The sequence below is a fragment of the Vulpes vulpes genome, chromosome 2, assembly GCF_048418805.1.
Source record: "Vulpes vulpes isolate BD-2025 chromosome 2, VulVul3, whole genome shotgun sequence".
Taxonomy (NCBI): Eukaryota; Metazoa; Chordata; class Mammalia; order Carnivora; family Canidae; genus Vulpes; species Vulpes vulpes.
The window spans coordinates 132,130,914-132,158,777 of NC_132781.1; the positions used below are offsets into that span (position 1 = coordinate 132,130,914).

A 27,864-nucleotide genomic window follows, 5' to 3' on the forward strand; every position below is an offset into this window, starting at 1 on the left:
GCAGTTACAAAGGAGAACCTTGGTAACTATCAGTGGGCGGGATGGGGAGGGAATGGAATTATGCTCAGTCAGCAGGGCGACCTCGAAATTGTGGGAACACATCATACCAGACACACTCAATTGCTATTTGTGTTAAAATTACAACAACACAACGGGTTGTTGTTAAAACCATAGTGTTATATGTTTAGATTTATTGAAGTAATAAAGAATTGGCTCTGTAGTCTTATGACATTTTACTGGCAAATTCTGCTCAAACTGGTTTAGATCTGATTGTAATCATTGTGTAGGCTGAGAACTGGCTGGAACATATTAAAATGGAGCTTCCTGATCCTGTGGAAATCAATCCAGTCAGCAAATGGGCAAGTGAGTCGCCTCGGGGTAAATGTTAGGCCTCCACGTGGCTTCCCTTCCAAATGCACAGGCTCTGAGAACAGTTCCATAATAAACTGCAGCTTGGGCTTCTCAGCTAGCTCTGGCCAAGTCACTTAGACAATTCCCTGCCTGATGGAGACTCTAACTACCACTCTATCTGTCGACTTTAGCTTTGACAAGAAACTTCTAGGCAGCAGGAAGCATTTTTGTTTCTCCTGCGTGTGGAATCCACAGCCTGGGCTCTCCTGGCAAATTCTAGGAAGAATGAGATATTAACACTCCACAATCATGTGCCAGGCACTGTGTTAAGCATTTTTATATGTTATCTCAACAACTCTGTGTGCTAAGTATCATTATTTTATTATTTTATAGACGAGAGAACTGGTTCAGAGTTCACCTGAGTTCATGGCAGAGCCAGCTGGGCCTGAACTTCCCATTGACCCTGCGCCCAGCTGCCTCTCTATGAGGTGGTGAACCTGGGTGCTCTCTGTGTTCTCAATGGAAGGAAGTGGGGTAACCCTGTTGTCACCTCTCTGAAGAACTCGGAGTTTGAGTGTGCCTTTGGGTGAGAGAGATGTTGCTACTGAATCAGGAATGTGCTTGGTCTAGTGGTAACTGAGCCTCCCAGAATTCTAAAACAGGTGATATTTGCCTTTTGATTCTCTCCTGTTTTCTTTCATCTTAATGACCTTTAATTTTTAGAACAGTTTCAGATTTAGAGAAAAATCGTGACAATTACACAGAGACCTAGTTGGAGTGAGACATTAGTAGGGTACATTTGTCACAATTGATGAATCCAGATTGAAACATTATTGACTGCAGTGAATACTTTATTCATATTTCTTTAGTTTCTATGTAGTGTTCGTTTTCTGCTCCAGGATCCTGTCTAGGATACCACATAACATTTAATTGTTATGTCTCGTTGAGCAACTCTTGGCTGTGGCAGTTTCTCAGACTTGCTTATTTTTGATGACCTTGACAGTTTTTTGAGGAGTATGGTCAGGTATTGGATTTGTCTGATGTTTCTGTCATGAGTAGACTGGAGTTACGAGTTTTGGGAGGAAACCCCAGAGGCAGTGCCATGCTCATCATACTGCAGCAAAGGCACATGCTATTAATTTAAGAACTCTATCACTTAGGAGTCACACTGCTAAGGCTGACCTTGATCATCCGGCTGAACTAGTGTTTGCCAAGTTTTTCCACTATAAAATCACTCTCCACCCCCCCCTCTTACTACACACTCTGTAGCTGTGGAAGGAAGTCACTACACACAGCGCACACTTCAGGAGTGGAGAATTAGACTCCCTCCTTGAGGGTGAATGAAGCAGCTACATAACTTACCTGGAATTCTTCTGCAGGGGAAATCTGTCCCTTCTCTACCATTTACTTATTTATTCATTTACTTACCTTAATATGAACTCAGGGATATTTATTTTCTACTTCAGGTTATAATCCAAATCTATTTTATTTATTTTGTGTCCAAATTGTTCCAGCTTTGGCCCTTGGAAGCTCTTTTAAGCGGGTTCCTGTGTCCCTTCGACAAGCCCCCATCATTGCAGGGTTTTCTGTTTCTGTGAGTGCTTCCTTACTGTCTGGCACTAAGAGATGTCCCAAGTTCTTTTAAGATATTTCCTGCTCCAGTCTTAGAAGTCAGCTATTTTTCCGAGGAGCTCTCTCATCCTTTGTAGGAAAGGAAACCCAAAGGATCTCAAGAACAAATGGAAATCATGATATTAGGCAGGCAACTGAGATCGTCTGATTAGATTCCCATTTTAGAAATATCACTCTGGCTGTTTAAGACTGAGACTAAAGCCAGAGTCAAAGAGACTACTGTAGCAGTCCATAGGGGGGAGGAGGGAGGCGGGGGTGGGGAGGTGGTGTCTTAAACAGTGCAGGTGTGGTGAGAGCCAGACCCTTGAGAGGCAGGTCAGCTTACGTTCCCAACAGAGCCCTGGGTAGTCTAAGTACCGGGGCTCATTCTTGCTGGCAGCAAGCACACACACATTTGTTGGATGGAAGAGAAGGATAATTGATAGTAGTATCACTAATATTGGGTACTTCCTGTATTCCAGGTACTGCTCTGAACTCTTAATTGCAATAGCTCATTTAGTTCTCACCACTCTTTATGCTAAGCACTGTTGTTATTCTCATTTTACAGATGAGGAACTAGAGCATTGAAAGAACCAGTAAGCGGCCCACGGTCTCATAGTCACTAAGCCGAGACGTGAGCCTAGGGACCCTAACTACAGCCCTGCACTCTTCAACACCATACTGTTGTGCCTCTTGCTACAAGATGGCTTCACAATTGGCAGCTCCTTGTTGCTACAGCTGCATCTCAGCTGCCTGGATTGGCTGCTACTCACAACACTTCTGTTCCCTCTGATTCCTAGCTTAACCCCAAAAGTCGGCTCAGACAGACCAACCACTGCATCTGACTTGACACCTTCACCCGTACCTTCTCAGGACCAGCTGTTCATCTGATCTAACCTACTTCCACATTTTGACTTCCAAAAGCCCTTATTGAGCACCTGCTATTACCTGGCCCTCTTGTAAGGTGCTGGAGACATGGAGGGAATAAGAGACATTCCTGTTCTCAAAGGGCTCACAGTGCATGTGTATGTATGCGTGCGTGTGTATGTACGTGTGTATATGTGCAAAAATACAGTGTGGTCTCTGGCTCTGCTTACTCCATGACCCCTAACTATCTTTCAACCTCTCATACCTGTGCCACAGCCCTGGGCTTTCCACTTGGCTTTAGACCATCCCCTCCTTCAAATTCTTAGCATCTGGGTCTGTGCCCAGGTCTAGCCCCTGCTGTGTCTGTCATGACTCTCGCTGCTTGTCTGTGGGACTTCCAGACATTTGCTCTTGTGCCACTTAGGCCTTCATCACCGAGAGCCATGAGGGCAGCTTCCTCTCTCTATTGTTGTTAATAGGGTCAGCTCTGAAGTGTGCCAGGCCAGCCCAGGCTTCCAGACTGCTCTGCTCTGAGTCATGCTAATTTTGTTTCCAGAATCGTTTTTCATTCACAGTCCTGTTAGAGCTTCAGGCTCTTTTTTGGCCCCAGAAAAAAAGTAAGAGGTGAATTAGGGGTGATTTGCAGCCAGATTTTTTTCCACCACTCCATTCAGGCCCATCTGGATTTTTCAACTTGACTATTATCTGATTTGGCCTGAGTCATTCTGCCACCAAATAGTGAGACCATTTGAATAATTTGTATTATTTATCTAATGTTTGCCGTTTCAAAATCTATCTCGTATACATTAATTCCTCCAGGTACTGCCTGCTTGGTTTCGGGAAATGTCTTCTCTAGCTCAGTAGAACCTAGTGAAACCATTACCATGATTAGTGTAGGGAGATACCAGATAATTCCTTGTGAACTTTTTAAAAAGGATGCTAACAGCTCTTTCTCCATTCTCTCCAAAGTTTCCAAAAATATGTGCACTTAGGTGATGTGACACAATTAAGTGACACACTTAAGACTCTTTTCTTCAGCACTTTATTTCAGTTCTTAAGGCATGCATTTGTTTTTTCCAAGTTGTGAGCACATACTCCACTTGTGCCTTTTCCTGGCCTTTCTACACTTCTGGAGTGGCAGATCTAGATCAAAGTCTACGAGTCATGATAGAAAGGAGGGAAAAGTAGAAAAATTCTTTTCTACAGTCTTTTTATACATGTGTCTCTCCCTTCACCACCCCCCAACAAATCACTCACTCTCTAGAGTAATTCTTTTTTAAAAAGAGATTTTATTTATTTATTTATTCATGAGAGACACAGTCAGAGAGAGAAGCAGACTCCATGCAGGGAGCCCGGGGCAGGCCTCAATCCTGGGACTCAAGGATCTCGCCCTGAGCTAAAGTCAGATGCTTAACCACTGAGCCACCCAGGTGTCCCTAGAGTAGTATTCTTTTTTTTTTTTTTTTTTTTTTTTTTAGAGTAGTATTCTTAATCATGCTCTCAGAACCCACTTTCAGAAGCCATTTTGCAAATTATTTGTTGCAGATAGATATCAAAGTTGGAAAAATAAGTGAATTTTAATACAAAAGTGTGGATTCAGGGTTAAACCCCAAATAAGTAGCTCTCATATTCTAATGTAACAATTTGCTTTCTTGAGTGGGAGGGAAAATGTAGGCATTTCAGCTTGTGGGGCAGTTGTACCTAAACCTCTGAATGTGTTGTCCTGAGTATCCTCCGTGGAGGAATGATGGAGAACTACAATGGATTGGTGCCATCTTGTCCATAAGGGACTTCTGTTCACTCCTCTAGGGCAAGAGCTTTCTTGGTGGCTTCTGCTGACAGCTGGGAGGCAAGGTAAGTCCCAACCCAAAACATGGGCTCATCCACTTGTTCTGTCCACAGAGTAGAAGCTCTGGTAGTGGCTTCTGGGCCCAGGCCTACTCTCAGCCTTCACCAGAAAACTCTCAAAACCATTGTAAGGTGAGAATGAGTAGGCAAACATGAGAAGGGTATGTTGTGCAGACAACAGGTGGATAACATCCCGGAGACTTCCCATGAGCCCAGCCTCTCTGCTGGAGATCCCCAATGGCTGGGAATGGCTGGGCCTGGGTTTCATATTCATCTCCTTTTCATGGATGGGGAAGTAGGAGAGGAGAGTTCCATTTTCTAGTTGGAAAAATGGGTCAAGGCCATAGCTGCCTGCAGGGACCAGAGATGGCCACTTACAGGTCTTTGGTTTTGAGAGCAGAATAGCTGAGAGGGTTGTGCTGTTGCTTGTTTGCTTTGCTTTTCATAGAGGATCCGCACTACCTGCACTTCCTCTTCTCCCACTCATCAGACATGTCCACACGGGTCCTATCTATAAAGAAAGGAGCAACAAAGGAGAGCATGGAACAGCTGATCAGGACCCTACATAGTGGCCTTGGTGTGACTCCTACCTTGACTGATCCTGAACCTGGACCTTGGTTGAGCTTCCTACTCAGTAAGCCTCTATGTTGCGCTAACACATTTACCAGCAAAGCTGATGCCAGAGAATGAGTTGGGGAGATGATAGAATGAGAATATTTAGGCAAATGCCTTGCCTTTGTCCTAGCTTTCTGCAGGCAGCCAGGGGAGATCCATGGCCAAGCAGATTATTTCATCAATTCCTATCTGCGTTTCAGAAACCAGTATTAGCACTTTGTCCTCCGCATCTCATCCGTTGCAGGCATGCTGTCACTTGAGCTCTGTTCTCCCAGGGACTGAGCCATTGGAGGGTTCCCCAAAGCTGGAGAAAGGATGGGAGGCCACTTCTTCAATCTTGCTTACCTTCAGTATTTAAAATGCATTTTCAAGCAGTCTGTAAAGGATCTGGCTGCTGCTGTGCCCTCTGTGAGGCTGGTTGCCTCTGATCCACCAGGGCAGTGTTGCCTAAAGCAGGAATCAAGTTCTGTGCTCAGAAACACAGAGCTGCTGCTTAAAGAGTGAGGCAGTGGCGGGGCCACTTTTACCAGGAAAGTGTGCTGGAAAAAAGGCAAGGTGTGATACTAGACCCCCTCACAAGGCCCTGAAATTTCCATTATCCTAACTCCATGGTGATGGCATTCTAGCTTCCAGAAAGTAGCTTGCACAGTAGCATGGAGAATATATATATAATGAATGATGATCATAAAAATCTAATAGCACCTTAAGGTTTGTAAAATGCTTTTATGTCATTGCATTTTTGTGGGATGGTCCCAGGTGAGCCAACTTCAGCTGAAATTGTGTGGATGGCTCTAGAAAAACCTCATCCTCATTGTCCTCCTCTTGCGACTATTTCCCTGAAGGGTTTGCATGGTTAGAAGGAGTCTGTCAGGAAAAAGTATTTGCTATCAAGGTCTCGGGGGGGCGGGGGGGCAGAGCATGGGACATAGGTTGGGATGTTAGAGAAGTCATGATGTGTCTCTAGCCCAGCCCCAAACTGACCTTTGAGCTTCTGATGGAGGAGATAGTCTTCAGGAAGTCCTACAAGAGCTACTTTTCTGAGGGGCTGAGACTGGGATCCCAAGCAATGCTAGTTGTCATTCAAACTACTTTCCCTGGTACAGAAATGTGAAGGGGGTGGGGTGGTTGGCTCACTTGTTCATGGAATATGGCACCACTGCAGTGACCCAGCCAGAGGTAAAGAACTTGTGACATTCTTTGGCACCTCAAGGGTTTGGTGGCTTTAGTGGTCCAGGAGGCAATCCCTAGCCTAATCAGGAAGAAGCATTCTCATAGAGACACCAGATATCAGTAGGGCTTGTGAGGAGAAGACAGGAGGGGTAGGGGCCTTAAGCAGATGTGCAATGCTTCAAGGACTCCAGGAATATCTGAAGATGCCGGAAAGGGAGTGGACATTGAGGGTCACACTTAGAGGTGGAATTTATGGGCCACACAAAACTGTAAACCTGCAAAAAGTTCTGTGAACATCGATATCCATTTATTCATTTGCCCCTTGTCATGGCTCTTGGGTTGAGCATTCCCATTTTATATCTGAAGAAACTAAGGATTGCAAAGATTAAATGATTTGGAGGCATTTAGTAGCAGAGTTAGCACTCTTACAAGTCTCATTAGCACACCCTTTCATGGCAGATCTGCGTTTGCCTTTACTACTCATGGTCCTTCCTTCTCCCAACCCCTCATCTCCCCAAAGACAAGGCACATTATGACAAATGAGGTGAAGATTAGGAAAAAGGAAGTGATGAGGCAATCTGTGTGGGACAGTGACATTTTGAAGAACTAGGGCCAGCCTGAGGGGGCTGGAGAAGAATGAAAATAGAGGGATACAGGATGCACTTGCAAAGGTTAACTGGCTAACAAAGGAGAGAGGCTAGAATGACAAATCCTGTTGCCCTTCATTGTACAACTTACAAATCGTGTTTACCGTTGTATACAATTTCTACAACTTATCTCCAATTGATTTATGACAATACTGAGCTCCTGAAGTTCAGTGACCTTTGAAAGACCATTAGTGGTGGGTCCAGAATTCAGATCTAGATCTTCAAATTACAGACATAGCCTCCTTTCTACCTTCTCCTCACTTCACACACGGCTCTCCTTTGCTCCCTCTCCTACAACTTATACTTTCTACACCCTTTCTTTCCATCTAAGTTTATTTCCCTCAAGGCTTGTGTCAATAGAGTTTTAGAAACCAAGCACAGTGTTAAAAATTACTAAGTTATTAGGGAAGTGCAAATTACAACCACTATGAAGCATCATGGCACATCTATTAGACTTGCTTTAAAAAACAGAGAAAACCAAGTGCTGATGAGATTGCAGAGCAACTGGAAACTCACACATTGCTGATGGGAGTGCAAAATGGTACAGATACTTTGGAAAACAGTTCGGCAGTTTCTTATAAAGTTAAACACACATTTATATAACCCAGTGATCCCACTCCTAAGTATGTACCCAACTGAACTGAAACTTAAGTTTATACTACAAAAACCTATACAGCATGTTTGTAGAAGTTTATTCATAATTGACAAAAATTCAGAAACAAGCAAGATGTCTTTCAATAGATGAAGTGATAGACAATCTGTGTTATAATTATATGATGGAATGCTAGTCAGCAGTGAAAAGGAATGAGCTATTGATTTATGCAACGCTCTGGAGAAATCTTAAACACATTTCACTAAGGGAAAAAAGCTAGACCTAAAGGTTATGCATTCTAAAACCCCATTAAATGATATTGTGATATTTATAGAGGGATAAAACAGACCACCAGTTGTGAGAGGTTGAGAATGGAAGGAGTAGTTGACTATAAGGGTGCCACACAAGGAAACTTTAGAATAATAGAACTGCTCTGCATAGTACTAGGAGGATGGCTACATGACTCTGCATTTTGCTAAAACCCATAGATTTGTACACCACAAAGAATGAAACATATGCACATATTAAAAACTTAACCAGAATGTCAGAGAATCTCAAGATAGGATACAGACTGTGACAAATGAATCTAGGTGTGTTGTAAATGTATGGTATAGCCTTACTGAAGGGAGTAGGGAAAAAGGAGCTGACCTAACTAACTTTGGAAAATGGTATTTTTAGTGATTATGGTAAAGCCAAAAGAAAAAAACTGCATGTGATACCGTATTATAGCTGGTAAATTTGTTTCTTGCAGGAATGTAAATTAGCAATTCTGAAACTACTTTGCATGTATACCAGGGTTGAAGAAATAAGTAAATAAATTACAGATGGTGAGAATCAGCTTCTCATGGTTCGGGAAAAAAATTACAAATAAACAAGGGGGATTAGCTAGAATGACTCTGGGGTATAGGATTAGAGTCAGAGATATCAGTATGAACTCATGTTTACTTCAATATAGATACAGATAGACATATATATAGAGAGAGCTATGTGTATATCTATGGGCTAGTATACACACATACATTTCATAGTTCTGACTGCTGAGAGAGTCTGGGGGCAGTGTCAATCCAGTGGCAACAAACATATGCAGCACCAAGATTTTGGTTTTTAACAACCCTTGTGCAATAAAAGGAATGAGCACTTGATCTTGGGCTGTGGAAGGAGAATACCAGATGAGCCTGGAGCATCTTGCAATGCCAGAAATTAAGAAAGTAAGGAAATGAAAGAAAGAGAAGAAAGAGAAGAAAAAAAAAAAGAAAAGAAAAGAAAAGAAAAGAAAAGAAAAGAAAAGAAAAGAAAAGAAAGAAAGAAAGAAAGAAAGAAAGAAAAATGAACCCACATATCAAAAAGACACAGAAGTTCCCAGTGTCCAAAGCTCGGACAACCTGAGCAAAAGGATTATAGCAGAGAATAAAATAACTATCTATAAGCCCATACTGATATAAACAAATAATTGAACGAATAAACGGGGAGAAGAAACAAATCCTTTTTATGACCCCTTTTCTATTTAAATTCAATTAGCCAACATATAGTACATCAATAGTTTCAGATGCAGAGTTCATTAACTCATCAGTTGCATGTAACACCCAGTGTTCATCACAATATGTGCCCTCCTTAATGCCCATCACCCAATTACCCCATTGAAGAAGCAAATCTGACAGAAGAACTCCATATAACGTGCACAGATATTCCTCTCCAGGAGGTGGAACTTAACCCCTCTCCCCATGAACACGGGCTGGCCTGGTGACCTGCTTCCAAAAAATAAAGTATTGAAAGGACACAGACAAGGAGCAGGGGATCTAGTTAACATCAACAGTGATAAATTCTGTTGATAGCATGATGAGGACACATCACCTTTGTGGTATTCTTTCCCAAAACTCATAATTAGTCTAATCATGGGAAAACACCAATAAAGAGAAATTGAGGGACATGCTACAGTATCAATGAAGAAGAGTTTGAAATTTTAAGGTCATGAAAAGCTAGAAAAGACCAAGAAAGTGCTACAGATTGAAGGAAGCAGAAAACATGATGACTAAATGTAATGTGGTATCTTGGATGGGATCCTGGAACAGAAAGAGGACATCAGTGGAAAAACTGGTAAAGTCCAAATACAGTCTGTAGTTTACTTTATAGTATTATACCAATGTTAATTTATTTGTTTTAACAGTGTACCTTAGTTATATAAGATGTAGGGAAAGCAGGGTGAAGAGTAGACAGGAACATTTTGTTCTCTCTTTGCAACTTTTCTGTAAATCTAAAAGTTAAAAAAAATTTTTAATGACTAGGAAGCCAGAGTACAAAGAGAACTGGACAATACACATGCAGAATAAATAAGCAGGAAATAATGGAAAGTTGGATGCGAAAACTGGCATTTCACAAAGGTTTTACCACTGTAGACAATTGTCCAGATCATCTTAGGTCATTTGGATTTTGGACACCTTGTCCTAGTAAAGGCGAAGAAGAAGGAAGAGTGGTCTGCAGGGGATGAGAGGGTCTGAGGAGATTGCACCCAAAGGTTTCATACTGGGGAGATATGTCCATCCATGTATTGGGGAACTGAGTTTATAACTGGCTTTTGGGGACTCTAGATGACATTTTTAGTGAATTAGTGATGTTGTCCTTTTTGTATTCTATGTAAATATAAACCTGCCATATCATATTGCCATTTTAGCTGCCTCCAACTTTTTTTTTTTTTTTTAAGATTTTATTTATTCATGAGACACAGAGAGAAAGGCAAAGACCTAGGCAGAGGGAGAAGCAGGCTCCCCAAGGGGACCCTGATATGGGACTTGATTTGGGGACTCTGGGACCACTCCCTGAGCTGAAGGCAGACGCTCAACCACTGAGCCACCCAAGCATCCCTGCCTCCAATGTCTTGAGGCTTTGTTATCAAAGAGACTTGGGTTCTCATTTTGTGAAGGCCTTTTGCTCTGAGATTGTGCCAGTATAGAAAATCCTAAGAACTTAACCATCCATTTTCAAACTATGATACTTGTGTGATTATGTGGGGACCAGGGCTAATGTTTCAAGTATGTGGGGGTTGTAGCCTCAAAGTTAATTCAAGGTCTCTTCATTCCAGGCCAGTTTAGTACCTTACAGTCAGCAATTCTTTCTGTGTGTCAAGCTTACCACTGCCAGCCTCTGGATCTGGTCCTCTGTATGTGACAGTGTGAACCTGATGGGTGTCATATATATTGGATTCTCTAGAAAAGAGACTTCAAATCACTTAGGTTCGCATACAAGAGGTTTACTGGGTATTGCTCATGGGATTGACTTCTGCGGAGGACGAAAGAAGCAGGATTCAGCAGAGGGACATCACACAGTTGCAACAGAGGTCTCTGAGAATTTAAGGGTAATGCTAGAGCTGAGGTGACCCTTTGTATTTGAACAAGTTGAGGAAAGAGAATAGGGTCCCACCCCACAACTAGTAATTGGGTATAGGCCCCACAGGGCTGTAAACTTGGGTAAGGCAGCTCCACTTAGCAGAGGAAAATTCCTGGAGGCCCCTGGCTATGAGTTGTCACCAACCAACATTCCAGGCAGTTAGGAAAATAAGTAGTTTCATCCTGAAAGGGGATCTCAGAGGCATATCAATACAGCCCTCCATTTGCATCTTCCTCCAAATGGAGTTCAGCCCCCCTGGCAACCTCCTTTCAGGATTTTGCTTGGTTTGTCTTCATGAGAAAACTTACTACCTCAAGGTAGTGAAATGAACTACAGCCCCTACCCCTGTAGCTGATCTCAAAGCCACTACTGATGCTTTTCATCTCCTTCCTTTGCTGCCCATTCTAGATTCCTCCCATTTAGCTGTACCTCTGATGATAGCCTTGGTAGCTAAACTGGTGGGGCCACACACTTCTCATCCCTGACTGTTCTGAGATGCTGGTCACTATGGCCATCTCAGGCTGTGGCTGCTGCTTGAGTCCACATATTGTGAAGATGGGCCAAAGGAATAGCAAATGGTCTAGTGGATCACTCACTTCCCAAAGAACTCCCTGCCTGGAGTATAACCTCCCCAAAGTCTAGATCCTTTACCAATGACAGGATAGTGACTCCTCTCCTTACCTACGGGTTTCTTGGCATAAGTAGCCCAAAGTGACTGGGCAGAAGTGGTACCTTACAGTTTAATAGGATTCTCACTGTGTCCTCTGATAGAATCAATCACACCTTCCAGAACCAGCACCTTTAGATCCTAGAGCTGCAGAGACAGAAAGCAGAAATTCCCCCTGGTCACTGGCAGTGATGCTACTTTTGTCTCTAGGATCTTGGGCATGTTCTGGAGGAATATATTATGTTGTTGACTTAGGGTGTATATTGCATCCTGGAGGATGACATCCCATTCTGTTAGGATGTCTTCTCTAGGATGACACCTCAGGTGCCCTGTGAAAAGATTGTTCCAGAAGCCCAGCAGCTCCTGGAAGGTGAGGAATATGATAAAACTAGTAAATCCTGCGGTCATGTGCATACTGCTGTACATCCTCTCTAGGAATATGGGTCCTCCATCTAATGTGATGTTATGTGCAATCTTGTGTTAGTGAATCAAATACTCTAGAGGGCAAATCCATATTCAGAATATGTGATAGTTTCAATCAAGATAAATAGTTGCTCCTTCCAGGGTGGAAATGGTCTAATTTAATCAACTGTGACCAAGTGATTGGTCTCCTCACAGCATGGTATAGGGGCTTCTAGCACATATCTTTCAATTATCAATCTTCTTTAAAATCACACTATACCACTCCCTATATAGTATTTTTACAGCATAATTTAAAAATCTTTCAGCAGTATGCTTGCATTTCTCCCCTCCAGGCCATTGTGCTATTGTTGTTACACATTTAACTTGTATGAATGTTATAAATTGCACAATACATTGTTCTTATTTTTGTTTAAGCATTTTTGTTTCTAAGAAATTGAATTATGAAATACAAAAAAAAAAAAGCCCTGGGCTCACCTACCTTTGGATTTCCTGTTAAATGAGATACATCCCTAATATTTAAGCCATGGTTTTTCAGGCTTTCTGTGACTTGCAGCCAAATACATCTTAACTGGTAGGTACTCTTACCATGGTCTCAGGTTTACCTGATTACTTTCTTCCAGAATAGGAAAGATGACATTCTGAGAAGAGCAGGTGCTGTCAGAGAAGGTGGAATCCCAATGGCAAACCACCTACTTCACGATTTTTCAAGGGAGAGGCACTATCTAACCAGGACTGTCAGCAGTCACAGAACCCTGGAGGCTTTGCCCCTTAATGCTGGAGTCATTTAACAGACAATGGCTCTGCAGAAGTTGCGCTGATAGGGAACTTGATGGCAATGTCTCCAGAAGGAGAGCTGCATGGATTCTTGAGTGGAATACTAACTTCCAGTGCCCTGATCCACAGGAAAAAAAAAAAGCCCTAGCCAAAGTTACTTGAAATAATATATATTAATACAGTTCCATCATAAATAATACATACTGTTAATATGGCTTTAAATAATGTATAATGCTAGATTTGCATAATAAATAATACATAAATATGTAATCATCCCGTGAAGTCATATGAAATTAGTAATCATGAAGGAAACTTAACCTATTAACATGCTACGAGAGGAAAGGCTTACAAGTGGCTCGGAGGGCATTAATCAGCTCTGCAGTGCAATATCTCAGCTCAGAGAAACAGCAGCCTTGCACAAAGTATTTGATCTGTATTTTGCTCTGCAGAAAATAACTAGTAAGAGACTTTTCAGTGGATAGTAAATAGAGAATTTCTGAGATCTATAAAAATCACATTGTTTTTTTTAATCTCCAATCCATCACTGATTGAAGGACTATTGAAGAGTTATCTCCTAAAAGTGAGGCAATGAAAACCATTGTCATCCAACTCTCGTCAGATCCTTCCATTTTTCCAGGGATACAGTGGTATTATATTATTGACTAGTAACATAAGTACCCTGTGTGGTAGACACTGTCATCTCCATTTTCCAGCTCAGGAAACAGGGTGGGGTTGGTGGAGTGGGAGATGTGAAGTGACATATCCAAGGTTACACAGTCAGTCAGGAGCACAGAGAGGTATACAGCATTCCTGAAACCAAAACCTATTGTTTTCCTTTACCATGTGCTGCCCTGCTCTCATTTTCAATGTCGTTTTCTCTGTGAATTAAGATGCAAACCTTTGGAGAATTCCTTTTTTGTGCTTGACACTGTGCTAGACGTATCATGTAGTGATATTATGGGTCTCCACAATAATCCCATTGGGCATTTGTACCTTCATCTGACAGGTTAGGAAATTTTGGCTCAGAAAATGAAATGACTTGCCCAAAGACCCAGAGTGTGAGGAAAAGCTGAGTTGTGAGACCCCAAACTACAGCACACTGCATCTCTGGTGGAAGGGTGATGAGTAGTGCCTCCTGTTTTAACACCAGGCTCTGGGGCCTTCTCCAGAGAGCAGATGCAAGACTCCTGCCTGGTCAGATTGGATGGCTTCCTTCTGGAATAGGAGAGGGAACATTCTAGAAGTGTGAGTTGCTGTCAAGAGATCTGGGGGCTCAAAGAGCAAACTTTCTACTTCACAATTTTTCAAAGGGCCGGTACTCTGAGCGTCCTTGGGTTCATCAGTAGCCAAACCCATTCATGGTACTTAACAAACTCTCAAATCCCATGTCCTATTTCTCTACAGGCTCTAGTTAGTTAAAGTTCCCATTCCTTTGGTATTAGCATTCTTGGAAATTGTGCTTTGAGATCCATTCTTCTGGGAAAGACATAACCTACTGAAGAGGTACTGAGAAGTGTTGAAACCATAAATGTCGAGCTTACCCAAGAGAGTAAATATAAACCACTTGCATCTTTCAGGCTGAATTATAGCTTATCAAGCACACATTAAACCTTTAAGCCTTTTTTTCCTTAAGTAAGAATAAATCTAAGTTGACTATTCCAGCATATGTATTTGTTTTCCCTACAGTGTCTATAAACCATGTCCAAGGTGAGTATTTATAAGCCTGAGCGAAAACTAGACAAACAATTCTGAGAATAAGTGACAACTATAACAGTTCGTGATAAGACAGTCACAACAAAGGAAACGCTATGCATTAAGTGATTTTTCTTACAAATCCTTTATACATATGTCAGGCTGTGTGCTGGCAGAAGGAAAGAGAATAAATCAAAGATAAAACCAATGTAGGAAAGGATTTTTAGGCAAATGCTGTCTTATATGCATAAATCAAATAAATAGTGATTTGAAAAACCCAAAGGAACAGCATAGATTTCTATGGAATTTTATACAATGAAGTTATTTAACAATTGCACAAGAATCTGTATTTATGGAGCACTTCACAATTATTTGTTCATTAAATCTTATGACATTTCTGGCAAGTGGGTCCATTCCATTAGTATAGCCAAGGTCACTGAAGTAGGGAGTTGTAAGGGAACGTTCTCAAGGTTGCACAGTCAGGTGCAGGTGGTCAAGGACATCAGAATCCCTGTTCCCATAGTCTTGAGTTACAGCTGCAGGGTAGCAGTTCAGCTCCCTGTTGGCTCCGTCCTTGAGGTGAGACAGGTCAGGGGGCATAGGTGTGGAGGTGAGTGGTGAAGGCAAAGGCTCCTGGCAGTGAATCAAGAAGTGCCAGCATTTGGCCAACACCAATGTGTTAGCTTTGTAGCTGGAACACACCCCATCAGCATGTCAATATGTGCCTGTATAATGAAAACACACATCTGTGACAGAGCCTAGTCTGAAATATGCACAACCATTACATCTAAAGCTATAGTTCTCAGCCCAGGCTGCAATACCTGGGGTGCTTTAAAAATAAACCAATGCCCTGGATCAATTAGGTCTGAACCTCCAAGACTGGGATTTGGACAAAGATATTTTCAAAGAGCAATCCAGGTTTTCTAACATGTGGCTTGATTTGAGAACCACTGGTATGAGGATCCTAACAGGTCTGCTATCCATGGTTGGGCAGGTTGTTCACTGTTCACTGTTCATTAAGGAGCCAGTGAGGACTGAAATTCAGCCTCCACACAGTGTGCCCTAATTTGAAGGCAGCATTTACTTTCAAAATTGGTTTACCTTTTGTCTAATTTCTACAAAGGAGGCCCCGGGTCATTCCCCTATTCCTGGCTGTGCATTGCTACATACCCAACATATTGTTTTCTGCTTATTTTATATGCATTCATTAGAAATTATACTTAGCACCTACTGCATGCTGGGCACTTACTATAGATGGGGATACAAGACAATCACAACTCCTGTCCTTATAGAGTGCATGGCCTGCAGGGGGGAGACAAGTGATTGAACAGTGAGTTACATGACACTATGGGCATGAATGTAGGAAGCTGGAGAGGACACAGGAAGGACTCCCCACCCAAACCTGGGACTCAGGGGACCTCGAGTCGAGGCAGTATAAAAGGGAGGGTTAGCATTCAAGGCTAAGTGGTAGCACTCAAAGAAATCCAAAATGAAGAGAGACTGAAGATTACTGGTGAATTGCCAGTGGTTTAGCCTGTCCCCCCAGCCTGGAGTGTGGGAGGGCAGGATCCAGGCTAGGGAGCGTGGTTGGTTCTCTCAATCTTCCTAGGGTGGGGATGGCCACCTCCAAGCTTAATCACTGTACTCCTCTCCTCAGCCCTGCCTTCCTCCTTCCACATTTCCACTCTCTCTCCCTTCCTCCTCCGCCTTTCCTTTATTAGAATAGAAAATACCTAAACCACTTGTATTCTACTTCCTGGAATCTCAAACTTCAAGCAAAGGATAGGAACAAAAAGCTTAGAAGCAGGCAAAGGAACCAACAAGCATGGGGACACAGATGCCACCGCTTCACTTGGTGCCACCTGGCACAACCTCACAATTGGCACAGATTCCTCCCCGCTCACCACTCTCTGTACTTGGTATGCCTGGTTCTGAGTTCACAGTCAACATTACCATCTCAATCCCTGGGCTGGTGGGGGTGGGGGAGTAGGGGAATGAGTGATGTAAATGAAATTAGTTTGGTCACTAGCTCCTGACATTACCGAAGACGAGGGATTGGGTACACAAGTAACTTATTACACATCAATTTCTGTTGATGTTTGAAATTTCCCATTTTAAGGAGAGAAAAACAAAACAAACTTGAGATCCTCTGCTGCTTCTTGTCTTCTTTCATTATGCTTCTCATTGCCTCTAGTGATGCTCTGTTGTTTTTTTTTTTTAAACCCAAGTTTGATTTGATATGGGTTCTATTTTTCACTTCAAAATATATGCCTTTATTTAATTCACGGGGCTATTTTAATGAGCCCGATTTCCTAATATGTTAAAATGATTCAGTTCATCAAAATTCACTTCGTTACCCCCAGAGTTTAGGAGTGCATTGTATAATATACCCATCCATTCCCTTCCTATCTGTCCCCTTGTGATTCTGGTTCGATGGGCTCTGCTCTTCTTCTCACTGTGGCTATGCAACTTTGAGTGTGGACAGGTTCAGTCAGGCCGACACCTTGATTAGGCCACCCTGTGCAACTGGGAAGATCTCTTTACTTACAGCTGAGAAGACCTGCAGTGGGACTGGAGGAAACGGAATGTTCAGCTTCTGAGCAATTTCAACCCCTGCACCTCTGAGCCAATCTCCTCCCATTTCCACTCATTCATCTGCAGCAACTCCCGAGCAGCTAAGTCTCTACCTTCCAGGGCATGAGAACTTAAACTTGCGCACTGGAATAAGGCTTTCCAGGGGGATGGGCAGCCCTGGTGGCCCAGTGGTTTAACACCGCCTTCAGCCCAGGGCGTGATCCTGGAGACCCAGGATTGAGTCCCACGTTGGGCTCCCTGCATGAAGCCTGCTTCTCCCTCTGCCTGTGTCTCTGCCTCACTCTCTCTCTGTGACTCTCATGAATAAATAAATAAAATCTTAAAAAAAAAAAAAAAAGACTTTCCAGGGGTCTCCAAGCCTGGGGCATTCGCTTGGTTTTACAGCATCCTCAAGCCACAGTCCATGTGTTTACCATGAAACTCGGCCTCTCTGGACAGCCGGGGTATCTCATACTCACATCAACCATAGGTGGTATGGCTTCATAGTCCATGCTCTTCCTTATACCCACGCCTGCCCTAGGTGAGCTCTGCGCACGAGGGCGGGGGCAGTCTTTCCCAAACTCCCCATACCTGGTGTTTGCAGTTTGATCCAAGGTAAGTGATCCACGACACTGTTTGTTCAATGAATGAATGGCCTCCTCATACTGAAATTTGAGCCTATGGAAGGTGGAAGGAATTTATTTGGAATTAAAGAATAAGTGCATCCCACAGTCACGGCTCCCCGCACACAAATATGTTATACGCATCGTTTGACGGCCTCGTCTCGCGGGCATGGGAGCTACGACTCCGCTTGCTACGGCCGCGTCTGTCTGAAGGCCGCAGCGTCACCTCCTCCAAATCGGGCACTCCAATGAGGACGAGAGCGAGGGGCACGTCAAGGTGGAACAACTCGCCTCCTGACGAGGGGGGAGGTCTTTATTTCACCCAGTCTCCGTGGCCTCGTGGGGCTCCCACCGAAGTCCTCAGGGCTCTCCTCTGCCCGCACAGGTCAACCATCTCCCTCCGAGCTGTGATCTCCACCGGGCACAAACGCGGGTTTGGTGAGAGCAGCGAACAGCCGGCTCGGGCGCGGGGGCAGGCAGGGCAGCGGGGAGCGAGCTCACTCCACCTCCCTTTGTGGGGTCCGTCTTCGGGACGCCCGCCCGGCAGTGGGCGACGCGGCGCAGCCCTACGCTGTACCTTGGAGGAGACAGAAGGGAGAGTCGGCAGGCTCTGCCCCGCTCTGCCGCCGAGCATCACCAGGTCGCGCAGGCATCCAGCCATCTACTTGCTGCCACCGGCGTAAATCACACAAACGCGACAGAACTGAACCTGCGCTGGAGCCGAACGTGCAGATCGCGAGTCCTTTGTCATCTCCTCAGCCAGACCCTAAAACAGCAACTTCAGAGCTCTGCCCTCGTTTGAAGCCTAATGGCGCCGCGCCGGGCCCGAGCGGGCTGACGAGTCTGTCGCAGCCGCCGCTGCTGAAGCACTCCTCTTCCCACGCGCCCGCCTCGGCACTTCCGGCGCCGTCTTGGGCACTTCCGGCACCGTCTTGGGCCCTTCCGGAGCCCTCCGACTCCTGCGAGCGCGGCTGACGGAAGCTGCGCAGACGCCGCCTCGGCCCCCTCCTTGGCGCCTGGCCTGAGTTGGCTTTGCAGTTGGGGAAACGAGGCTTGGAACAGGTAAGACCCCCGGCCTCGCGGCGTTGTCTGAGAGTCCGAGGAGCTTCCTGATAAAAAGGCGCTTTGCGTGGGCTGCGGGGCGGGAGGCGCTCGGCCTGCGTGACGCGCGCCTCCTCCCGGTTTCCCTGAGAGGCTGAGAGGCTGCTGCCACGGCGTTCCTAGGCCTTGTCTCTTCCCTCCGACTGTGTCATTGTCCCGGCTGCCCCTCAAGGCCAGAGCCCACGTCTCCTCTCTGTCTCATGGCACCTTCTCTCATTAGGCACTCAGTAAATGTTGTTGACAGACTGGCTGACGGCCTGACTAAAAATGGCATCTCCCCACCAAGGGCAAGTGTCCTTCACTGCCTTTATTTATTGCTTCATGTCAAGTGGTGTCATCAACATGGTATAATTTTCCTGAAATGCACATCAGGATTAATAAGAGGGGGTAAAGAATTCCAAACCGTTTGGGGGTATTGGTCCCAATTAGTATCGTATTCCTTAGTAGCGGGACGTCAGTAATGGTCTTACAGGGGTAGAAATCTTTTGAGTTAAACCTGCCAATTTAATGTCGATTTTTTTTTTTTTTAATCCGAAAGCCCCTGGTTTTTGTATACCTGTTAGAAAATTTTTAGCTGTGACAGGTCACTTCCTACTACTTTAACTTTGGGAGACAAAAGACAAGTATAAGAAGCACATTTATGCTGCGTAACAAATGATGAGAACAGACAAAACCGTTCCCGGTCTTCCGTTTGAACCCCCCCCCCGCCCCCCCTGCCCCCCCACAGTTCTCAGCAAATTGTTAGCAGGCCTTGGAATCCAGGTGAGCTACAGTCATCACTGCCCTTGCCTGTGTGGCTTGCAGGAGGACTGGGAGGGAACATATAAGTTCCATCAAATCCTTAGACACCTTTTCTTTTCTTTTTTCTTTCTTTTTTTTTTTTTTTTTAGTAAAACATCAAATACACACACACACAAGAACCTAGTAAATCCGGTTTATGAAATGCTTCTGAATTGTAAAACAGTCCCTCCATTTGTCACTTCCCCCTTGCCTGCCATTGTTTTTAAAATCTCCCATCCTGACTGCTCTCACAAACGCTCCCCAAATGCTGTCAGATGGGTTATCATTGCCTTGCACTTTTGTTCTTCTGTTAATTTTGGATAAAGTCCTAGAGTGTAGCGATATTATTGAACTCATTTCTGCTTAGGTCTCAAGTTTCGATAGCTCCTCTATTACCAAGTGGCAGTGCACCCTATAGGCACAATAAATAAATAATACAACACTGAAGCTATAACAAATCACAAAATACATTATTAAAAAATTAAGAAATAAATATCCTCCTCTTACTTAAATAGAGATTGATTTTATAATGCGGAATGCTGAGGAGAGCTGCTCCGAGATATATTAAAGCCTGGGGACAGGGAAAATACACTGTAATGGGCATTTTGCTCCCTCGGCCAGAGGGGGAAAGAATCCTCCCAGTGAATGGATGTATTTGTGAAACGGAAGCTGCGATTGTCTGTTCACAAGCCAGGTATGATGCACTGCTGCCTTCGTCCTGTGAGCGTGTAAAGGCCGCCAGGACACATCTGTCTTTCCTAAGCTCAAAGCGTTAGTCTACATGAAGCTGATGAAGACAGATGCTTTCCTAGAACTGAAGTTGGGGGAAGCACCGTTTCTTTTCTTTAACTTTAAATCACAATTCCAGCTTCCAAAAAGATGTTCTCGAACCAGGATTCTGTGAAGCTTCCTCCAAGGTGTCTTATTTAACAAGGAGAGGATATAGCATAGATCTCTCCACAAGGTGTAGAGTCCGAGACAAAAATTAAATAGGCTCCATTCTCCAGAGGCAGAGACTTTGTGTGGACAGGACAAGGCCTCTTGGGTCCCTCCACACTCAGGAAGTCACACATGTGTCACCTACCTTGTATGGCACCAGCAATCCACAAGAAGCCAGTGCTTCTGTACTGAAGAAGCTACCGTGGCCTCCACTCTTACTCCATCCTGAAACAGCGTGGCATTTCCCTGTCCATGCAACCCCTGCTCACTTTGCTACCCCTGTGAAGGCTCCCAAGCCCTCTGTGTAAGGGAAAACGACAGTTCCTAGCAACTCCCCCACCCTTTCCCCACTCCAAAGTTATGCAAGAACTTTATTCTGAGTGACACATGGAGAGAAGCCCTTTATTTCCTTATCTCATTGCTCACTCTAAAGGTTGCTGGGGGAGACTCAAACATCCTCCCAGACCTAAGAAGATTTAAACTCCATGCACAAAGAAGTTCTCACCTACTAAGTAGTTTTTAACAGACCCCTGGAAATGTGGCTTCAACAAGCCACTCCATTTGGGGATAAGACTGAGTGAGCCCCTCTGGTTCCAAAGGCTCTTTTGGCACCAATTGCAAAGAGCTTAACCTGTGTTTTTTTTTGTTTTGTTTTGTTTTTTTACATGTCTGTGTCCCCTGTCTATCTCCCATAAGTCCATAAGGCATGTATAGGGAAGGATCATGGTTCTGAGTTAGCATTTGCTTTTCTTATTTTTCATGAAGGCATTTTCCCACCTGCACCTGAAATTCTCTGAAACATATAGACACCCAGGGGCCTGAGATCACAGAGACTGCCATCTTCAATGTATGGCTTCTGAGGTCACCACAGACTTTAATACCTGGCTGGTAAATGAAGAAGAGCAAAGTGGAAGAAGGCAAGGAGGATTTCCATATGCCAAGCCTGCTGTGTAATATATCACTTCCATGCATGTTCTGCTGGCCAAAACTAGATATGTGATCTTACCTATATTCATGCGGGGCTGGTAGCATCCTCCCCAGTTGGGCATCAGCGTGTTGATGGTGAAGACTACAACAATAGGAAGGCAGAAGGTTCTTGAGAAACAGGCCAGCTGGCAACCTTGAAACCAGTTAAAACTCGATGGGGAAAACAAACCTTTCCCCGTCCCATGGGATGTCTGAAATTCTTACAGAGATCTTGGTGAATTCTCAGGGTTTTACATTCTCAAGATGACTTCTGCCTTTGGACTCCCATTTCTGTACTCCCAATGCTGTCTGCATTCTGCAGTGGGTCAGTGTACAGGCAAAAGGCAGCCCCTTTTCCATTTTGGATGACACTGTTTGTGCATGTGTGCACACGCGCCCACACATGCTTGACTCACGTAAAGTACATGTGAATATGGTAGATCCTGCTAAAACTATCTAGGTCGTGGGGATTTATGGAGCACCTTGCAATTTGCACAGCCAACAACTTCCCATCTATGTTAGTTCTGGCTTTGAGGCTTTCTCATGTTCTGTGTGATTCCCAGAAATATTTAGCTTCCTGATGCCTTACTGGCTGACTGATCTTTCCCTTTCCTTTTGCTTGCTTTACTCCTCTTCTTTCCCCCAACCCAGGAGTAAAATTCCAAATTCTTCTGTTTGCCTCATAGAGGGCACATTGGTTCAGTTGGGCCCCTACTTCCAGCCTCTAGCAGTTGGTCAGAGCTTCACTGCAATGAACACTGGAAGGCAGGGATCTTCTGAGCTACCTCAGAAGCTGTCTACAGCAGTGAGTAAGATGTAAATCTCTGTTATGTGGAGCCACTGCGATTCCAGGTGTTATCAGTTATACCAGCTGGCATTACCTTATGTAACACAGGGCAGAAGTGAGACAGATGGTTCTAGTAAAGTGAGGTCAGAGGAGGCCAGGTCATGCAACGCCTTCTATGCACTGATAAGAAACTGGCGTTTATTCTAAGTGCAATGGGAGGTCATTGGATTTAAGCATGAGAGAAAAGAAATGGAGTTTTGTTTCTTGCTACTGTTTATAAATGTCCTGGAAGGAAACAAGAGTAGAAGCAGAGAGACCCATCAGGAAGCTGTTGTCATCTTACATTGTGTTGGCTCAGAAAGAAATGACGATGGGATGGCTAATTTTATATGTCAGCTTGGCTGGCCACAGTGCCTAGATGTGTACTCAAACATCAGTCTGTATGTTTATGTGAGGGTGTTTTGGATGAGATGAACATTTAAATCAGTGGACTTTGAGTAAAGCAGATTGCCCTCCATAATGTGGGTAGGCCTCATCCAATCAGCTGAAAGCCTGACATCCCCTGAGCCAGAGAGAATTCTGCAGCAGACAGCCTTTGGACTCAGGCTGCAGTGTGTGCTCTCTCTGCTGGGCCTGTAGCCTGCCAGCCCACCCTGCGGATTTTGGACTTTCTAGCCTCCATGGTTATGTGAGCCAATTCCTTATAAATCAATCTCTCTCTCTCTCTCTCTCTCTCTCTCTCTCTCTCCCTCCCCCTCTCTCCCTTTCCTTCTCCCTCCCTCCCTCTCCTTTTCTCCCCCCCCCCCCAATATTGCTTCTGTTCTCTGGACTTGGGACTGATAGAGGGGGTGTAAGCCCACCCCAATATCGAGCAGTATCAGCAGCCATGACAGCACATTCTGCTATTTCTGACTACTCTTCTGTGTTCCAGGCACTCTGCTTGATGTTTTATACACATCATCTCCTCCAATCATCCAACAAATATAGATTTTTACACCCATTTTACAAATGACGAAATCAAGACTCAGCTAAGTGAATCACCCATGGTCCGGTACCTGCTAAGTGGTAGAACTGCCTGGTCAGGAGGCCCCCCACCCCCCGTCTTTTTTTTTTTCCCAAATGATCAAATGGGGAAAAAATGAACAGCAGCAGGAACCAAAAAAATCAGGTCTGGGGCTCTAAATCCAAAATTCCGTTTTGCTGATGGCTAAAGCAAATTCATTAAATCCAGTACATTTTCCTTATGTATTAAAATAACATTTGCAATCTGCAAGGGGCCCTTCTTTCTGCTAACGCATGGCAATTATATTTTTATACTGCAACTGCAAATCTGGTTTTTCGTTTTCCCATTTTGTTTTCATAAGCATACTTTTACAGCCAATTGTTAACGGATTAACAACTTTGGGTGAAATCCGTCAGTCTGCTCTGGCTTACCTCGGTGGCTAGGAGAGTCTGTTGACAAGGACAGAGCACAGAGGAGCAGGCCTTGAGGTGAGGAGGCCAAATGGAGCATTAGGTCTCCTAATAAACACTCACAGGGCCTCTGCTATGTTCCAGATACTGTGCCAGGCATTCTAGACTCTGCCTCATCAGCAACAAGGAGTCTTTCTTAATCTTCCAGCTTTCTAGAATATAAAGAAGTCCCCACCGGGACATAAACGCATCTAAACAGCAAAATATTTAGTCTCAGAAATATAGCCAATTTGATGTGTCCAAAATTTTTCTATCTTTGTAGCCATTGATCCCTATCTCTTAACAGTTTCTAAGCAATTATATCTCAACAGCAGTACTTTGAAATAATCAACAAAATGGTAATACCTGAAACCCATTCTCTATTGAACCTCTTTTCTGTAACCTACAGCTATCAAGCAAGTCACTCTAGCTGCAGGCATTTGAAAGGTGAGGATGGCTAATCCCCAGGATTTAACCCTCTGTCCCATCCACAGGGCTGCACTCCAGCTTCTGGGGGATGAAAATGCAAAAAAACCATTCACACTGAGTTTTGCCCCAAGTGGGGAGGGATGTGCAGAGGAAGTCAGAGTGTATAAACATAGCAGGTGTATATTCTCGTAGCTTAAATGAATTAAAAAGGCAGAAGGTATTCAAAGAAGGCTGACACAGAGACTTACACAGAATACAGAGTTAGAATCTCCTGGTGCCTGTTACCCCTCCTCTGGGTGCCGGCCACTCGCTGTTGTCACAATCAAGATGGCAGGAAGGCGATAAGGAACAAAAGCTGCTCAGGAGGCAGAAGGCAGATCTAACTCCAGCTGCAGAAGCCGAAGGAGGGTGGAAGGTACAAACAGACCCCAGGAGCCACATGACACAGTGGACTGCAGAAAGCAGCCATTGAGGGCTGAACTTCTGAGTGATCTGGAAGAGAGAAACACCACTTTGCTTTCTGTCCATAAAATCCCTCACCCTGCAACCACAGCTCGAGTTTTGTGGGAGGAAGCATTCTCAGACAATGGCATTTTGGAGGAGGCATTTTGCCCAAGGCATCAGCAGAATACATTTGTCATCTGAAGGCAACACATGGAGAATTGTACCTCCAGCTTTTCTGTGTTACACAGAATTATGCTGTCACCAACAGGAACGCAAAAAGCTAGAAGGAGAAATGCAAATGATGAAGAAGTCTGAATAGTTCCAGAGGGAAGGTCCTTGTTTTGTGAAGACTGAATTTCTAGAATTACAGACAGGGAAGACTTGTTACCTGTCTGGGATGCCTGGGACAAGACATCCACTTCAGTAGAAGAAAGTATCCCTTCAGGTGGGGCCTAGCATGGATGGACATCGGAGATAGGCCATATGGGGCAGTGCTCCGGAGCAGATGCAGTAGAGACCCGGGGTTGCAAAGCCCCACTTCATCTGTGAAGAGGGCGGCTGTGAGAAGGAGGACAGACAAGCCTTGTGTGGATCTTGCAAGGTGAGCAGGAGTTCACCAGGCTCATGGCAGAAAGGAAAAAACATCTAAAACAAAACATACACAAGCACCGTAATGAGAAACAGTATGGCACATTCACCAATGCCTGCTGAAGAGGGACAATAATAATTGCAGTTGTGGAGTACTTTGCATATTCGCTATTTCATTCAGTACTTCCATGTACCTATGAAAACAGCACAGTTACTTCCGTTTTACAAATGAGAAAACTAAGGGAAGCTGAAGGACTGGCTAAAGGTGGTCTAGTGGCCAGTCATTGAGCCAGAATTCAAACCCAGTAATACTAGACTGCATATTATTTCAGCGTCCTGTAAATATTTGTGCTTCAATAAATCATACCTGGCACATTTAAGAAACCCTTTTTCAATGTGATGATCTCTTCCAGCTACCAACTTCAGTTTCTCTTCCTATTGGCACCGAAACTCCTGGAACGAGTTCTCGTGCTTTGACAGCATTACCTCGCGTCCAGCTGAACCTACCCTCCACCTACTGGGATTGACCTTCGCCCCCTTGCTCCACCAAAACTGCTCTTGCCAAGGTCAGTAAGGCCCGTTTCATTCAAGTGATTGAACACTTGCTGGTGTTTCTGTTGCTTGAGTTTTGGCAGCCTTAAACACCACTCACTTCTCAGAACTCTTCTCACTTTTGGCTTCTGGGGGTTAGCCGCCTCCCCTGTTTCCCTGTCAGAATCAGAGCTCTTCTTTGTCCCCTCCTCAGTCTCTCTACCTCTGTCAGCTCTCAGGTATGGAAGCTGTCAGGGCTCAATGTAGTCCTGAAACATTTTCCCAGTTCCTGGGCTTCAGCTGCCATCTGCCCTCTGCTGATTTCTAGAAGAAAACCTCTGTTTTTTTCCTTGTGCTTCTGTTTCAGTATTTGCTGTCCAGCAGCAGCTGCTTTAGTGATAGCACTTGTTTTTGCTCTCAGGACCTTCCCTTATTCTTTGCATACATGGCTGGAATGGGACTGGATTTGGGTGGCCATGTGATTAGGACCTTCATTCTTCTCTCCTGGCTCCAGGAATTGCTGCACGTATGAATACAGGGCCATCTGGCTCAGGGCTTTTGTTCCCACTGTTGAAAGAGAAGCTTCCCTTATAATATGGGGCTTGAGCCTGAAAAGATATAGGTTGGAGGTGTGACAGCCATTTTGCCACCTTGAGGAGGAAGCATTTTGAAAATGAGGCCAAAAGAGAAGCAGAGTAGAGAAACTGTACAGAAAAATGGATCCTGTCACCTCATTTGAATCTCTGTGTTCAGCCACACCTCTAGACCTACACACTTCAACCTGGTAGCCACTAGCCACTTGTACCTACTAAACGCTTTATATATTTTTAGTATATATTACATTTATATACAATATAAACATATTAAATACACTCTAATACATCTTGGATGTATCGAGCTGGTGAATTATATTATTAAAATCAATTTAGCCTGGTTTTGGGGGGGGTTGTTTTTTTTGTTTTTACTTATTTTATGTGTCTTACTAGAAAATTACATGTTTGGCTCATATTTGTATTGGACTTTGATGCTCTAGACTTTTAAGTTGCATGACCAAAAATTTAAATTTTTTTTGTTGTTCTTTATACCTGCAACTATAGACACAAACAACTGTTTGCAACCATGAAATTTCCTATCATGCAACCACCAAATATATCTCCATCGCAGATTCTTCTCCTAGACACCAGCCCCAAATGCAGCAAACTATCTAGTGGGACAGACTTTTATTTTAAAACTAGTAAGGTGTCCTTTAAATGTTACTAGCAATTTTCTATCTCTACCAGTAAAGATATCAATTTATCTTTGGTAAAGACTTTCTTGTTTTAGGAAAAAAATTAGAAAGGACGTTTTTCTGACCCAAAAATAAGGCAAACGTGTGCACATCCTTTTTGAAGAAGACTGTCACCCATTAATCTGATTGTAAATGCTTCAAATTGACACATGGCACATTTTATTTCTAAATGCAAATTAATAGAATTTTAGGAGGATTGTGCACTTGAAAAGATTTTTTTTGTAATTTGATTTTTAAAAACTTAATTGTCAGCACATTATTCTTTGTTCTTGGGTGTATGTATGTGTATATGCTCACACACATACATCGGTTCCATCTTAAAGTTACTCATTGGAGATGCAGAGTAGAAACCAGATGATGACAGGATAAATGGAGAAGCATATCTTTAGCTTAATCTGGAGGGGGGGGGCAGGGACCTCAAAGGAACCAGATGGAAAGTGCCAAAGTCTACTCTGGAGTGAAAACCCTTTTGTGATGTTATTTCAGGTGGTATAATCTAGATTTTGGGAAACTGAACATCACATTTTGTGATTGCCCTGTCTGAGCTCTTAGGACCAGACCACACACTGTGGTCTAAGAGTTGGCTTTTCCCCTGAAGAAAATAGCTATAAAGCTGAGGTAGAGAAGTATTTCTTTTCTCTTGAATACCAAGAGCAAATCTGTCCTCTTGAGTAGGAGGGCCATAAGACAGAACTGCCATTGTGGTCTGACCACTGTAAATGTT

General features: G+C 43.9%; 3 long non-coding RNA genes across 4 annotated transcripts in view; 2 read left to right on the plus strand and 1 right to left on the minus strand.

Moving 5' to 3' along the window:
- Window positions 1–5,311, plus strand: part of LOC140597948 (uncharacterized) — a 174,728-nt gene extending 169,417 nt beyond the window's left edge. Inside the window, exons 5-6 of the long non-coding RNA XR_012000022.1 lie at window positions 4,639–4,683; window positions 5,168–5,311. This is a non-coding gene — a long non-coding RNA (uncharacterized lncRNA). The remainder of the gene's footprint in view (window positions 1–4,638; window positions 4,684–5,167) is intronic.
- Window positions 5,312–13,103: 7,792 nt separating this feature from the next.
- LOC140597947 (uncharacterized) lies at window positions 13,104–24,874 on the minus strand. The gene is made up of 3 exons (XR_012000021.1): window positions 24,538–24,874; window positions 21,662–21,724; window positions 13,104–19,292 (listed from the first exon to the last, which is right to left on the minus strand). It is a non-coding gene; the product is annotated as an uncharacterized lncRNA (long non-coding RNA).
- Window positions 24,875–25,766: 892 nt separating this feature from the next.
- Window positions 25,767–27,864, plus strand: part of LOC112935468 (uncharacterized) — a 205,160-nt gene continuing 203,062 nt past the window's right edge. For both annotated transcript variants that reach the window (XR_012000020.1, XR_003238179.2), the window contains exon 1: window positions 25,767–25,887. This is a non-coding gene — a long non-coding RNA (uncharacterized lncRNA). The remainder of the gene's footprint in view (window positions 25,888–27,864) is intronic.